The sequence below is a fragment of the Penaeus vannamei genome, chromosome 41 (genome assembly GCF_042767895.1).
Source record: "Penaeus vannamei isolate JL-2024 chromosome 41, ASM4276789v1, whole genome shotgun sequence".
NCBI lineage: Eukaryota > Metazoa > Arthropoda > Malacostraca > Decapoda > Penaeidae > Penaeus > Penaeus vannamei.
In genome coordinates this window covers 3576654-3591653 of record NC_091589.1, presented here as the reverse complement: position 1 = coordinate 3591653, position 15000 = coordinate 3576654, and the positions used below count along the sequence as shown (strand labels likewise).

At 40.8% G+C, this 15000-nt stretch overlaps 1 protein-coding gene across 1 annotated transcript in view; it reads right to left on the bottom strand.

The window, feature by feature from the left end:
- The window catches only part of Spg7 (SPG7 matrix AAA peptidase subunit, paraplegin), a 381604-nt gene that overhangs the window by 44565 nt on the left and 322039 nt on the right, over window positions 1-15000 (bottom strand). The gene's annotated exons all lie outside the window — the stretch shown is intronic.

The window sequence follows — 15000 nt, the reverse complement described above, 5'->3', positions numbered from 1 at the left end:
TTGATATACACAGTACTTCCTAGGAGCTTAAAGGACATCCTATGTGAATTCCTGGCTTTGACCATGCCAGTCAACTAAGCCACCTGTCCCTGCCACGATGTCCGGTACCACATCATTACTCACAGCCTCCCCACCCATTCACTCGCCGTCTGCTCGCTCCCAACAGTTTGCTAGTGCTTGGTTCAACCACATGGTGCAGTAAGGGATCGTCTGACATCCCAGCAGCCAATGAGCTGCCCCCTTACTTCTGGTGAAGAAAGATAGGGACTGGCGCCTATGCAGTGGCTACCAGCACCTAAACACAAAGAGTTACCGCTGCCGCACTTGCACTCCTCCCATGAGCTGTCTGACTGCATGATCATTTCGAGGATTGACCTTGTGCAGGTGTATCACCAGATCTTCATTGCTGAAGACATCGATTAGAGGGCTGTGATTACATCTTTCGGTCTGTTTAAAATATAACACCCGACCCAGGCCAGTAGACATGTACGAATCAAGTAGATTCTCCCAATCAATAAAGCATTTGAAGCCTTGGCTTCTGCCACCCAGCTCAACCACCCCATGTCCGGTATACCAATCAGCATAGCTGTCGATTCCTCTTACACTGCTGTCAGTACTGTCCTACAGCTCTTACTTTCTTTTCTTTTTCTTCCGCCTGTACAAAGTAGAAAGGAATCCCTGACTGACCACAAACCCCTCACCCTCGCCTTACACTCAAGGACCCACCACCAATCCCCATGCGAGGTGCGACTACCATTTTGTTAGCAGAGAGCAAAGCCAGGACAGTTCCATAAATCCTTTTAGATGGCCAGCTTTCCCTTAAACTTTAGAAAGTCCAGATCCTGCACTCTCTTGATGAACTCTGTGATATCTCCATCGGTTACCCTCGCTCATACATCCCGTCTTCCTTCCGCCGGCCATTTTTTTATGCCTACCACGAGCATCACTGCATCTAGGCCACCTAACACCTCATCCACAAGTCGTCTGGCCCGCCATTAACAAAAATGTTCGACAGTGGTGTAACTCATGCATCGAGTGCCAGGGGAACAAAATCCAAAGGCACACCAAGTCCTCCAGACTTTAATTCCAAAAGAAAGGTTCCAGCATGTTCATATCGACATAATGGATCCCCTGCCCATGGACGATTGCTAGTCCTATATCTTAATGATTGACTGTTTCATCAGATAGCCCTATGCTACACCTATCCACATCACTGTAGTGACTGTCGCCAAAACTTTCCTCAGCAGCTGGATCTCCTGTTTTGGCACCCTATACACCGTCACTACCGACCGAGTTTACTATTTCGAGTCTGAACTCTGGCGACTACTGATGGTCCTTCTAGGTTCCAAGAGAATCAGTACGACCACTTACCACCCCTGCACCACCAACATGGTCGGGCGCTTTTACCGTTACATGAAGCAGGCCCTGACATCCTCCAATAAAAGGTGGGTCAACCAGCATCCTTTTGTCCTCTTTAACACCCGGACGTCATTCAATTAAGTCCTGTTCTACACCACCGCAGAAGTAGTCTATGGAACCACGCTCGTCCTCCCTATTGATTTCCTCGTCAAGGCCAAGAAATACAAACCAGGGACCTTCGGCAAGCAAATCTATGAACGGAGCCGATCAACAAGACCCACCCAACAACAGGACATCTACATACTTCCTGGACACCAAGATTACTCCCACGTCTTTATGAGGAAACATCCCAGACACCCTCTCTTCCCTCCATATGAGAGCCCCTTCCCAGTTTTCAGCAAAGGTGACCATTTGCCGCTATAAAGAAGAGGTTAATGTAACTATCAACTGTGTCAAACTCGTTCACCTGCAGCAGTCCCTCAGGATCTTCAGGGCTCGTTTCATGGCCTGTACACTAGAGGGGGAGCGCTGTAGCGGTTCCCGATTGCTATCAGCACACGACCGATCCTGTCACGCGATTGGCCGACTCCTGCCGCGTGACCGCCCGACCGGCCGAGCTGTCATCGTTGTTCAGGTTCATAAGCTACCAGACCTGAAACTGAGTCAGCAGTCACCACTCGCCTGCTGATCTGGCAACACTTGTACTCGGTCGCTCAGTAAATAAAAAGATAAAACCAGTAAGATTTTTATATTCACAACAATACAGCTTTCTATCCCATGCAAAGCAAAGATTCTTGCTGAATTCATTCATTATTCTTATTTCAAAATTTCTGTTGTCATGTTTTATGTGGATGGTATTTCATAATTTTTTTTCTAGCTGTCACTTTCTCCACAAGGACAAATAGTTGAAGTTAGCTCCATATCTTCAATGTGACACAGTGGGTGTTTGTATTCAGTGATCAAATGTCTGAATAATCGTAAATTTTAGTTTGGCATCTTTGTTAGTTGTGATATGTATATTGCTTATTTCTAGTATTATATCTAATATGAATTGTCACTGCTGGCGCTGTTCTAGGTAGAGATTTTCATTTTCATCATGGCTGGTCTCCATGCATTACATTTGTTGATGATGAGGATGGTTGCAGTACTTTTTGTTGATAATGCCGTTTATTGAATTGCATTATCATTTCTATGAAACTGGGAAAATGTTGAGTAGGCAACTTTTCAAAACGTTGAGTCTGCCAGTAAATTACCTCAATATATAGACATTAGCCACTCTCTAATTCGAGTTGAAATGGACATCAATTATATAAAGTATTTTCCGTAAATTCGTCATCTATGTAAACTTTCGATAAAAAAAAAAAAATTAACCAAAAACACTAACGATGAAAAGCACTGTAATCAAGAAATAGCAATGAAAATATGTGATTGAAAAGGCTTTAGAGTTTTGCTAGTTAAGAATAGATGTTCTAGTCAGCCTCGCCCTGTTTTTCTGGATAAATGTTCACTTTAGATTTTGTAGGGACATGCAGGTTGCAATTAGTCTGTGCAACTTAACCCACAAAGGACGAATGCCTCGTTAGGTCATGCCTGCTTAATTCTGCTCTATATTTTGTGTGCTAAACAACACAATCTTTATTTAGCCAACTCTGCATTTCATTTGACACTGTGTAGCACCACAGTGAGTACAGTTTTAATGGAACGGCCTGTAGCGCGGTACTTGTAATCTTTTGTGTGGTGCAGAAATGCTACAGTACCGAGATGTGTTGTGCCTAGCAGACTACGCATATATTGTTTATAAACACAGATAATGTAAAATGTCAAGGAATATTTTAAAGTATGGATTCTGCCATATGGGCTGCTAGTGGGCCCTTCTTAACTTGTATTTCATTACAGGATGTTAAATGTGAATAAACATGAGAACATGATTCTTGATATAAGTATTGTTGATGTATTAATGGAAAATATGATGTGTAAAGATAAAAAGATTATTTCTATATATACTGGAATGGATAAAAGTCATAGTAAATGTGTTGAAACAAAATGCTCGAATGGGTCAATGTCTACATTTGAGCGTCACCGTAATACTACAGACCCATTAAGACCATTTTTTGTTGCGCTCAAGTGTTCCGTAGGTAGGTCATTGAGGAGAAACTGACCCTCAAAAGTAGGCTTAAGAGTCTTCATTTGAAGTGTCATTAATGCCACCGCCAAGGACACAGAGAACAAGGTTAAATTAAGAGATATTTGATTACCGACAGCATAAGTATACAGGGGAAAAGGGGCAATTGTGCAGGCCTATTCATTTATAAGGGAGAATTTATATGGAAGTAAGGTATAACATTGAAAGAAAACCCATTTTTCTTTCTTTCATTTATTCGACAGCAACACTACATCCTTTTTTGTAGAAGTTGGGATTGCAGAACCGTATTGCCTAACAAGAATTAACAACAAACACCAAAAATTTAACATCACAGTGGAGAGTAGATTGCCTTAACATAAACTAGTTATTAAGCTGAATTTTATCTTTCAATCATAAATGTGAATGTAAAAGTCCATTGATGCGTGACTGGCCAGACTTTTATAAAGAAAATACGAAGCTCTAACGTAACAAAGCAAGCGAATGGAAATAAATAGTTTAACATTAAAATAAAAGCGTTAAGCGATACCAAACCCATTCTTTATCGCTGATTGGCTAATGTACAAAATATTTCAACCAACCACTGGCCGCCAAGCAGAGAATTTGTTTTTGAACAAGGAGTATAAGACTCAATCATCTTTTTTAATATAACTTATTTCGTTTCATCTATCCCACATACTCATAAAATTTTATTAATATCTTTCAAAATTTAAAAAATGCCTGGAACCAGAGTAGCTAGATATATAATATGACCAAACCAGCAACTTGCTATTTGAAGATAACTGAAAATCAGCGCCACAGTATATAGCTGCGAATCCTAAACTAATATAAAACTCTGACCATATTGTGAGATCTGTGGTGAACTATGGCTGTGTGAGTGTGGTGCCAGGTATACATATGTACATAGAAAATAGGGGCAAGCATGACAAAGATTGTGATGGGAAAGGGAATGGGACAGGAAGAGTGAAGCCGAGGGAGAGTACAATAGAAAAAGAAGAGTATAATAGACATAGAAGAGAGAGGGGAGAGGGAAGAGGGAAGAGGGAAGAGGGAAGAGGGAAGAGGGAAGAGGGAAGAGGAAGAGGAAGAGGAAGAGGAAGAGGAAGAGGAAGAGGGAGAGGGAGAGGGAGAGGGAGAGGGAGAGGGAGAGGAGAGAGAGAGAGAGAGAGAGAGAGAGAGAGAGAGAGAGAGAGAGAGGAAGGAAGGGAGGCAGGGTAGAGGAGGGAGAGAGGAAGGAAGGAAGGGAGGCAGGGTAGAGGAGGGGAGAAATATACCAAACAATACACAGTCTTAGAACACCGAGTTTTGGGAATACTGGTTCAGACAACGCTAAGGTCGAGATCTCTCAAATAATTCCTGCTGATAATGGCTGACAAGGACTGAATATAAAGCCCTTGAATATAAGAATGATAAAGGACATTGTTTGAGAATCTCTTAAAACCTTCGTCATTTGACCTCCAGATGTATATTCCCTGTCAAAGCTAGTTTAGCTAAGCATACAATGTTTCAGATCAGGCCAGCTGTAATGCAATACAGAGCCTTTTGTATGTCTGTCCACACTGTATATATATGTACACACTCAAGAATAAACTGATTATTTGACGTCTAGACAACTAAACATTCTAGCATTCATTGACAATAACATTCATGGATAATATGAAGGTTAACAAGCTATTTTGATATTTCATGTGAATATCAATCACATTACTATGTTGAAACTGCATGACGCCACATAACACGACAGATCACCAACCATAACATAGCACCAACAAATTACATAGTGACAATGACGTCTCCTTATTAAATACTCAGTTACATATACCACAGGAATAAAATGCATTTCCCTTGCAAATCAAAGATGCGTTATTTTTCTTATCTCTCTTTCTCTGTAGCAAGATTTCCCTTTTGTTTTATATATCCCTTTTTTTTAAATATTTGTATTTAGATTTACTTTTCAAAAAAATGTTTCCTAATTCCATCATTATATTTTGTTTCTCTATAAATGAGACCTGTGTTTTCTCCGATAAAAAATGAAATAAAGCAAATTCGGGCAGGTTATTGTTAATGTTTTATACATTCTAAAAATGAAGTTTACTGTCTCTTTTCCATATGGGAAACACACACACACACACACACACACACACACACACACACACACACACATATATTGTTCCCTTTCATTCTGTCAGCGCTGCATACATCTTTCCATTGCCATTGATACTTGAAAAGGTAGATAATGCCACTTTCATCCCTCTAATCTGTTAAACCCAAAATTTCTTAAAATATTCTAATGAATGCCAGTGGTATGGAATACTTACTTATGAGTGGAATAATTGCTTAACTTCTGGCAATTAATTATAGCAACACCGAATAGATTCTACGAAATTATTCATCTATCCCTTCAAGGCATCTCAGAGCATCCACATTAGCTTACCACGGTGACGTCATTACGCTCCGCCTCTTTGTTACACTTATTAGCCTATACTATATAGTGATAAGTGTTTCCTAAATGTATAGTTTTTACAATTATTCAGTGTGCTGTTTGGTTATGCAGAACTATAGATAAAACAGAAAAAAGTCTGTCTTTTCCCAGCTTTCCCATGGTTATAAAAAGAATAAAAGTGACCTCATAAATGCACAAGACAAAAAAAAAAAAAAAAAGGAAATAACTAAAACCTTGCTTTTTCGCAGAGTGCTTTCCCCGACATCCGTTATATGACGATTTGAAATTGTCATTGAAATCAGGTTCATGGGCTTCCAGCTTGTCAACCTTCCTGGTCCCTACTCCATTCTCGCAACAGACTTTTAATTAAAAAGTCATGATATTCGCTTTCTGAATTTCTTCTCTAGGAATCGCTTTACTAGTCTGACAAATGAGGGTTGATGTCTTGAAACAAATGACAGAAAGAACCATGCCCATATCTATGACATAAGGTGACAAATGGGTGGGACTTGACCCAGTAGGTGCCAAGGTATCTCATAATTTGAGAGAGAAAAAAATGTACAGAAAAAAAAACTATATTTACGCTATGTGGTGTCAAGTGGGCGGAACTAGGTCTTTCATAAAGACAGTGGTGCTACCTATCTTAAGCTAAACTTGCATTTTTGTCTCAGATTGTCCCACCTTCGTTCATGTAATATGTGCCTTCCCATTTATGCGTAAATATGCAAAGTGAGTATGAAACACACGCACGGAGAGAGAGAGAGAGAGAGAGAGAGAGAGAGTGTGTGTCGTGGATAGATTAAGAGTAATATATAGACGGGAGAAAGAGGGATAGCTGGATAGAGAGAGGGAGAGAGAGAGACATATAGATAGATAGATGGAGGGAGAGAGATGAATAGGGACGAAACCAGACATGTAAATGTGAAGAGTGAGGCGAGAAGCGGGGGGTAGGGGTAGGTAGAGGGTACGGGACGAGGGAGTGAGGGAGAGGGAGGGTGGTGACGGCATAGTGTTCGTCAAAACGGATGATTCACTGACACCCATCATCACTCATCTTTTTTCTTCTTCTTTTCCTTTCTTATGAGGGGAAATTCCACTTTCAGGTTTCTGGACGTAAAAAAAAAAAAAAAAAAAAAAAAAAAAATCACCTGCGCTAACTTGGTTTTTCGGAGATAACTAAGGAGCTAGATGATTTTTACTAGCGTTATCGCCTGTTATCATAATTATCCTTATCATCAACCTAATTTCATTGTTATCTCTTTGGCACAATGGTCCTTATTATCATTTTCTAAAATATTTTTTTTATGATAAACATTCAACATATGATGCCCGTTTCACTATCACTGATTATCATTGATTATTAAATTATTATTATCATTATCACAGTTATCACCATGAGCATCATCGTAATCATTACTGGCTGTAATGGTCGTTTTCCTATCAGAATTATCATTATCTTCCGTATTACGATCACATCTCACATTCACCATAAAAATCTAGTGATGGTAATTATCATAATTATTTTGTTATTATTAAAACCACACTAATAATAATAGCATCACGACGATGTAGACAATGATAATAACTATGTTAATAGCATAAGAGGATATCCATTACAATGGTCATAAGCGTGAAAATGGAAATTATGTGAACAGTGTGTTAATGACAGTGACAATAAAATAATGATGGTGCAAATATAGTGATGATGATAGTGATGGTGATGATTATAACAAGGTCTATAACAACAACAATAATAAGAATAGTGACAATAGCAGTAGTAGTGGTGGTAGTGGTAGTAGTAGTAGTAGTAGCAGTAGCAGTAATAAGAATAAAAGTAAGGATGATGATAATAACAATAATAATGGTGATGATGATTATAGTAATAACCAAAGATATGCTACTAGAGGTGTTACATTAACAAATGTAATATTAAAATTGGAAATGAAAGTAGCAACGATTATAAAAATGATGACAGCTGGACCTGATGACGTTACAATAGTGATACCAATAAAACAACAATGAATATAACAATAATGGTAATATTAAATAGTTATGAAGACAGTAATGATGACAGAAGTAATTGTAGCATTATCAACTAAAAATAACATTCATTATCATTATTATCTTGATAATAAAAATGATAATGATAATCAAACTTGTTCTGATAATAAAAAGAGAATAGGAGTAATAACATTAATGATGATTATAAGATAATGATGATAATAATACTCATAATAAGAATAATGATAACAATGTTGATGATAATAACAACATAAAGGCAATGGTAACAACGCCAATACTATGAAAAATAGTAATGGTTATGGAATTATCATCAGCGTAATTATGATAATCATAATGATGCCAGCACCGATGGAAATTGCAACGAATTAACATATAAGTAATTATGATAATAGTAATGATGAAAATAATTCGAATAATAACAACACAGCAACAATGATAATAGTTATGACATCAATAATTCATCGTAATAATGGTACTAACAATACACGCACACGCACGCACGCACGCACGCACGCACGCACACACACACACACACACACACACACACACACACACACACACACACACACACACACACACACACACACACACACACACACATATATATGTATATGTATACATACATATACATATATGATGTATACACCACAAACACATACGCCTATATATGTGTGTGTATGAATACAGACCACACGCATAATACACACACACACGGAGATATATATACCTGTGTGTGTATATATACGTGTGTATGTGTGTGCATATATATATATATATATATATATATATATATATATATATATGTGTGTGTGTGTGTGTGTGTGTGTGTGTGTGTGTGTGTGTGTATGTATGTATGTATATATGTATATATATATGTATATATATACATACATACATACCCACATATATATATATATATATATATATATATATATATATATATATATATATATATACACGTACATAAATACATACATACATACATACATACATACATATATATATATATATATATATATATATATATATATATATATACACATACATGTGTGTGTGCATATATATATGTATGTATTATAAATATGTATGTATATATACACAAATGTACGCACACACACACACACACACACACACACACACACACACACACACACACACACACACACACACACACACACACACACACACACACACACACATAATTAATATTTAGTACTGACAACGCTTTAAAATGTCCACTTCCCAATTAAGCATTCATACAGGTGTTTGGGGGAAACAGGTGTTACCAAACAGGTGACAAAACAAAACATTATACCACAACATCCGGGATCATGACTTAACGATCATAGTTCTATTTTTAGAATAATCTCTGGGAAATACGAAAATCTTGTCGAGTCAGAATGAGGCACCGGATTGGTCACGGTGGGGGTGATGACTTGATGACGTCATGGCTCAGGTCACGGTTGAGAGGTGACGTCACAGCTCTGTCAATACTTAGGTGAGTGGACGTTTGTGGAGAGCGGAGGAGAGGGAAGAGGTTCGTGTGTGTGTGTGTGTGTGTGTGTGTGTGTGTGTGTGTGTGTGTGTGTGTGTGTGTGTGTGGTTGTTTGTAGGTTAGTGTGCATTGCTTTGTGTCTAAAATGTTTAGACAGCTGTGTGGATATGGAGTTGGAGAGCGAAAGAATCAGAGAATATATACACATATATGAATATGTATGTACACACACACGTATATATATATGTGTATATATATATATATATATATATATATATATATATATATATATAGAGAGAGAGAGAGAGAGAGAGAGAGGGGGGGGATTGTAAGAATAATGGTTGAAGCAAATGAATAATGGATTAATTAATTAAACAATATCAAACAAAGAAACTGCTGTCTCCAAACTATTACCGTCATCCACCTACACCAGCTACCCTCCCCCCCTCCCTCGCCCTTACCCCAACACCTTACCCATCTTCCATTCACCTGCCAACTTGGCTCTCCTTCCCTCTCCTCTCCTCTCTCTCTCTCTCTCTCTCTCTCTCTCTCTCTCTCTCTCTCTCTCTCTCTCTCTCTCTCTCTCTCTCTCTCTCACAGAGATTTATATGTTTATGAGTATATAAATATGTTATATATATATATATATATATATATATATATATATATATATATATATATATACACACACACACACACACACACATATATATATATATATATATATATATATATATATATATATATGTGTGTGTGTGTGTGTGTGTATTCATATATTTACACATGTAGACCCATGCATATAACCACGCGCCCTCGCATGCGGCCTCGCCCCCCCCCCCTTCCGGGTCAGCGCGAGGGCCTTCGGACGCCGCCCCTCAGCCCCTCCCGGCCTTGGCTTCGGCTTCCCATAACCCGAAATTTACAAGCCGGGTTCCTTCGCCGCAGCTGGTGTGTGTGTGTGTGACATCGCCGGAGCTCACCATCTGCGCTATGACGTCACGGCGTTTTCCCCGCACTTCTTGGCTGACCTCCCGTGACCTCCGCTGACCCCCGATGACCAGGAAAGTGTCGGCGGCGGCGGCAACCTTCGCTTTTATCCCCATCCCCCTCCCCCCTCACCTCCGTCACCCCTCCGCCCGGTCGAGGTGGATGGTAGGGAGGTCAAGCGCCTTCCTTCCTTTATGCCTTATAAGGCTCTGCTGGGTTAGCCGAGGTCAAAGGTCGCTCATACCTGCTTCCTCTACGTCTCACCTGCCTGCTTACCTGCTCACTTGCTTTCCTTTCCTGCTTCTGCTGATGCTGCTTCTCCCCTTTGAGAGTGGCTTGTTTCTTCCTTTCTCTTTTTCGTCCTTCGCTGTTTTACTTTTTTCTGTGTCCTCTTGCAGATCGCAATTCTCCGTTCTATGTAAGCACCTATCTTTATTCAGTTTTATTCTTCATTACATTTATCCGTATTTTTTTTTTACTAATCTCATTTTATCTTTTACTTCTGTTCACGCCTGTTCCTTCCCTTTTGTTTTGCAGCTGGTGACTTTTGTTCTCCCAAATTTCTTTTATATTTGTTATCACGTGTTCTTAATGCTACCTTCTCGTGGTTCCTTCCTCATCTGATAGCGCCTATTCTCCTGAATCTGGTATGCATCCGTCCTCTCCATTTCCTCCAGCATCCGTCCGCATCTACTCTCCCCAGTTCCTCCAACATCCGTCCGCACATCACCCTCTTAAGATCCTCCAGCATCCGTCTGCATCTCGCCCTCACAAGTTCCTCCAGCATCCGTCTGCATCTCGCCCTCACAAGATCCTCCAGCATCCGTCTGCATCTCGCCCTCACAAGTTCCTCCAGCATCCGTCTGCATCTCGCCCTCCTCAGATCCTCCAGCATCCGTCTGCATCTCGCCCTCACAAGTTCCTCCAGCATCCGTCTGCATCTCGCCCTCTTAAGATCCTCCAGCATCCGTCTGCATCTCGCCCTCCTCAGATCCTCCAGCATCCGTCTGCATCTCGCCCTCCTCAGATCCTCCAGCATCCGTCTGCATCTCGCCCTCCTCAGATCCTCCAGCATCCGTCCGCATCTCGCCCTCCTTAGATCCTCCAGCATCCGTCCGTACATCACCCTCACCAGTTCCTCCAGCATCCGTCCGCGCCTGTTCTCCGGTCGTCCGCAATCCGCGCCTGTCCTACGCACTCACGAAGGCGGCGCATTGAGACGAATTGCCTGGCAACAACACGTCAGCAACTGACCCATTCCGGACGAGGTCACGAACGCCTGTACCACAAAGGCTGCGCGGACCTCGCCACGCCGCCCGGCCGATGCACCCCTCCCCCTTCCCTTCTCCTCCTCCTCCTCCTACTCTCTATTCCCTTGCCCTTCCCCTCTCCTCCTTTCTACTCCCTTGCCCTTCCCCTTCTCCTTCTCCTCCTTGCTATTCCCTTGCCCTTCCCCTTTCTCCTCTCTGTCCCCTTCTCCTTCTCCTCCTTGCTATTCCCTTGCCCTTCCCTTTCTTCCTCTCTGTCCCCTTCTCCTTCTCCTCGCTATCCCCTTCCCTTTCTCCTCTTTATTCCCTTGACTCTTCTTTCTCCATCTTGATCCTCTTCTCTTTTCCTTCCCCTTCATCTCTCCTCCCCCTCTCCCCCTTTCCTTTATCCTCTCCTGTCTATCTCCTTTCCCCTCTCGCTCTTTGAGCCTCCATTCCTTCGCCTCCCCCCTCACTCCCCCCCTTCCCCTTCCCCCTTTCCTTCCCCTCCCCTTCCCTCCCCCCCTGCCCCTCAATCCCTTCACCCAGTCCCGTCTACCCTCCCCCCTGCGAAACAAAGGAAGATTTAAAAATAAGATAAAAGGAGATATCAAAATGATAATATGTTTGTGGAATTACTACAGGAAAGAATTAAGAAATAAAAATAGGAAACAGCATCATGTACATACACACACACACACACACACACACACACACACACACACACACACACACACACACACACACACACACACACACACACACACACACACACACACACATTCACACACGAACAACGAAATCAAAGAGAAGTCAGTGGGGAAAAAAGATAATTAAAGAGACATAATAACCACTGAAGCAAAAGGATTAAAGAATATAAAAAAAAGAAATGGTGACGAAAGAATAAAAAAAGATAAGAAAAGAGATGATAACGAAGCGATGGAAAGAAAAATAAAAAAAATGGTGACGAAAGAATAAAAGAATTAAGAAAAGAAAGAGAAAACGAAACGCTGAAAAAGAAAATGAAAAGAAGAGATAGTGACGGTAAGATTTAGAGAAGTGGGAAGAGGAAAGGGAGAGGGATAAGGAAGGAATAGTAAGAGGAGTAAGAAGAAGGAGAGGAGGAGTAAAAAGAGGGAGAGGTGTAAGAGTAAGGAGGAGGGGAAAGAGGAAAAGGAGAAAGAGTTAAAAAAGAGAGGGGGAGGAAGAGGGAAGTAGAAGAGAGTGAAAAGGTGGTAGAAGATGAAGGAAATGAATACATGAGCGGTGAGAAAGAGGGAGAGGAAGAAGGAGAGAAGCAGGAGGTAATAGAGCAACAGGAGAAAGGGACAAGAGAATGTAGAAGGAGAAAGCAAACGCGGAGAAAAGTTCAAAGGGAAGAAAAGATAATGAGGGTGATGATGGTGATGGTGACAATGGTGGTGATGATTATAATGATAATGGTGATAATCATATTAATAATGCTGATGGTAATGATGGAAAGGAAGAACTAGAAGAAGGGAGGAAGAAGAATTAGTAGTAGTAGAAGAATAAATAGAAGTGCAATAATAATAATAAAGCAATAGAAATAGAAGGAAAAGAAGAGATGGGAATATACATAATAAAAATAAGAAGGATATGAAAAAGACTAAGAAAATTATATAACGAATAATAAAAATAAGAAAAGGAAAAATTCTAGAAGAAAGGAAAACACAAAATTATAGGAGAGAAGAAAGCAAAAAAAAAATAATAAAAATAATAAAAAAAAGAAGAAAAGGCATCATGAGATTTCTCGAGAAGAAAAAGAAAAGGCAAAATGAGAAAGAAAAAGAAAATGAGAAAAGAAAAAGATGAAAAAATGAGAGAAGTAAAAGTCAAAATGAGAGAAGACAAAGCAAAAATAAAAAAAATGAGAGGAGAAGAAAAAATCAAAATGAGAGAAGACAAAGCAAAAATCAAAAAATAGAAGAAAAAATCAAAATGAGAGAAGACAAAGCAAAAAGTGAGAGAAGAAAAAATCAAAATGAGAGAAGACAAAGCAAAAAGCAAAATGATAGAAGGAGAGAAGGAGGAGGAGGAGAGAGAGCGCGCGCGTGTTGAGCCGGCGCGGTGGGGAGCAGAGATCACCTGTGCATTACTGTAGGTTGTGCTGGCCGGGGAGAATCGTGCAGCGCCGTACAAGGTCGTGCAGGATCCGTGCAAGGACGTGCAGGGAAATAGCTACGCTTTTAATCCAGCATCTATTGCCTTCCCTGCAGTTGTGTGCCTGCCCTGTGCCCGGTCCTCCTCCTCCTCCTCCTCTCCCTCCCCTGACCTCTTCCTTCTCCCTTCCTCTCCCTCCTTCTTCTTCTGTCTCTCGCTCTCTCTTTCTTGTTCTTTCTCTCCTTTTCTCTCTCTTTTTCTCTCTCGATCTCTTTCCCCCCCTCTCCCTCTGTTCTCTTCCCTCGCTCTCTCTCTCTCTCTTTCTCTCCCCCTTCCTTTATCATATCCCCTCTCTATCCTATGTCCTCTCTCTCCCCTCCACATTACCCTTTTCTCATCCGCTCCTCCCTCCCTCCCTCATCTCCCCCTCTCTCCTTTCTCCCCTCCCATCCCCCCTCCCCCTTCCCTCCCCTCCCCCCTCCCCCCTCCCCCTCCCCTCGCCTCCCAGTCTCCTCACATCCGGGGCTTTCCCTTGAGTGTGAGGATACTTAAGAGGGAATATTGTTCTTTGTTGCCTTTAGATAATGGTACCAACGGGTTTGGGTTTCATTTTAGGAAAATTAATTATAAAAAATACAATATATATATATATATACATATATATACATATACATACATACATACACATATATATACACATATACATATATAACCACACACACACACACACACACACACACACACACACACACACACACACACACACACACACACACACACACACACACACACACACACACGCACACCAAGGGCCAAGAGGAGATCCGCGACCTGCGCTCACCCTCTTTCACTCTCTCAGTGACCCGCCACCATGACCTTTGACCTCCCTTCCCAGACCAGACGGCGGGAAGGTCTTGCTCGAAAGAGAGAGATAAGAAAAAAAAATCGCTTCAAAAATCTTATAAAAGATGGGAGAAAAATATCTTAAAGAGCTATGGTGTCTTTGATTATTGAATCTCACTGAAGTCCTTGGGAAGACGGGAAGGAAAGATAGATAGTTAATGAAAGAGATAGAGAGATAAACGGATAAAGGGATAGAGAGAGAGAGAGAGAGAGAGAGAGAGAGAGAGAGAGAGAGAGAAAGAAAGAAAGAAAGAAAGAAAGAGAGAAGGGGGAAGGATGAAAG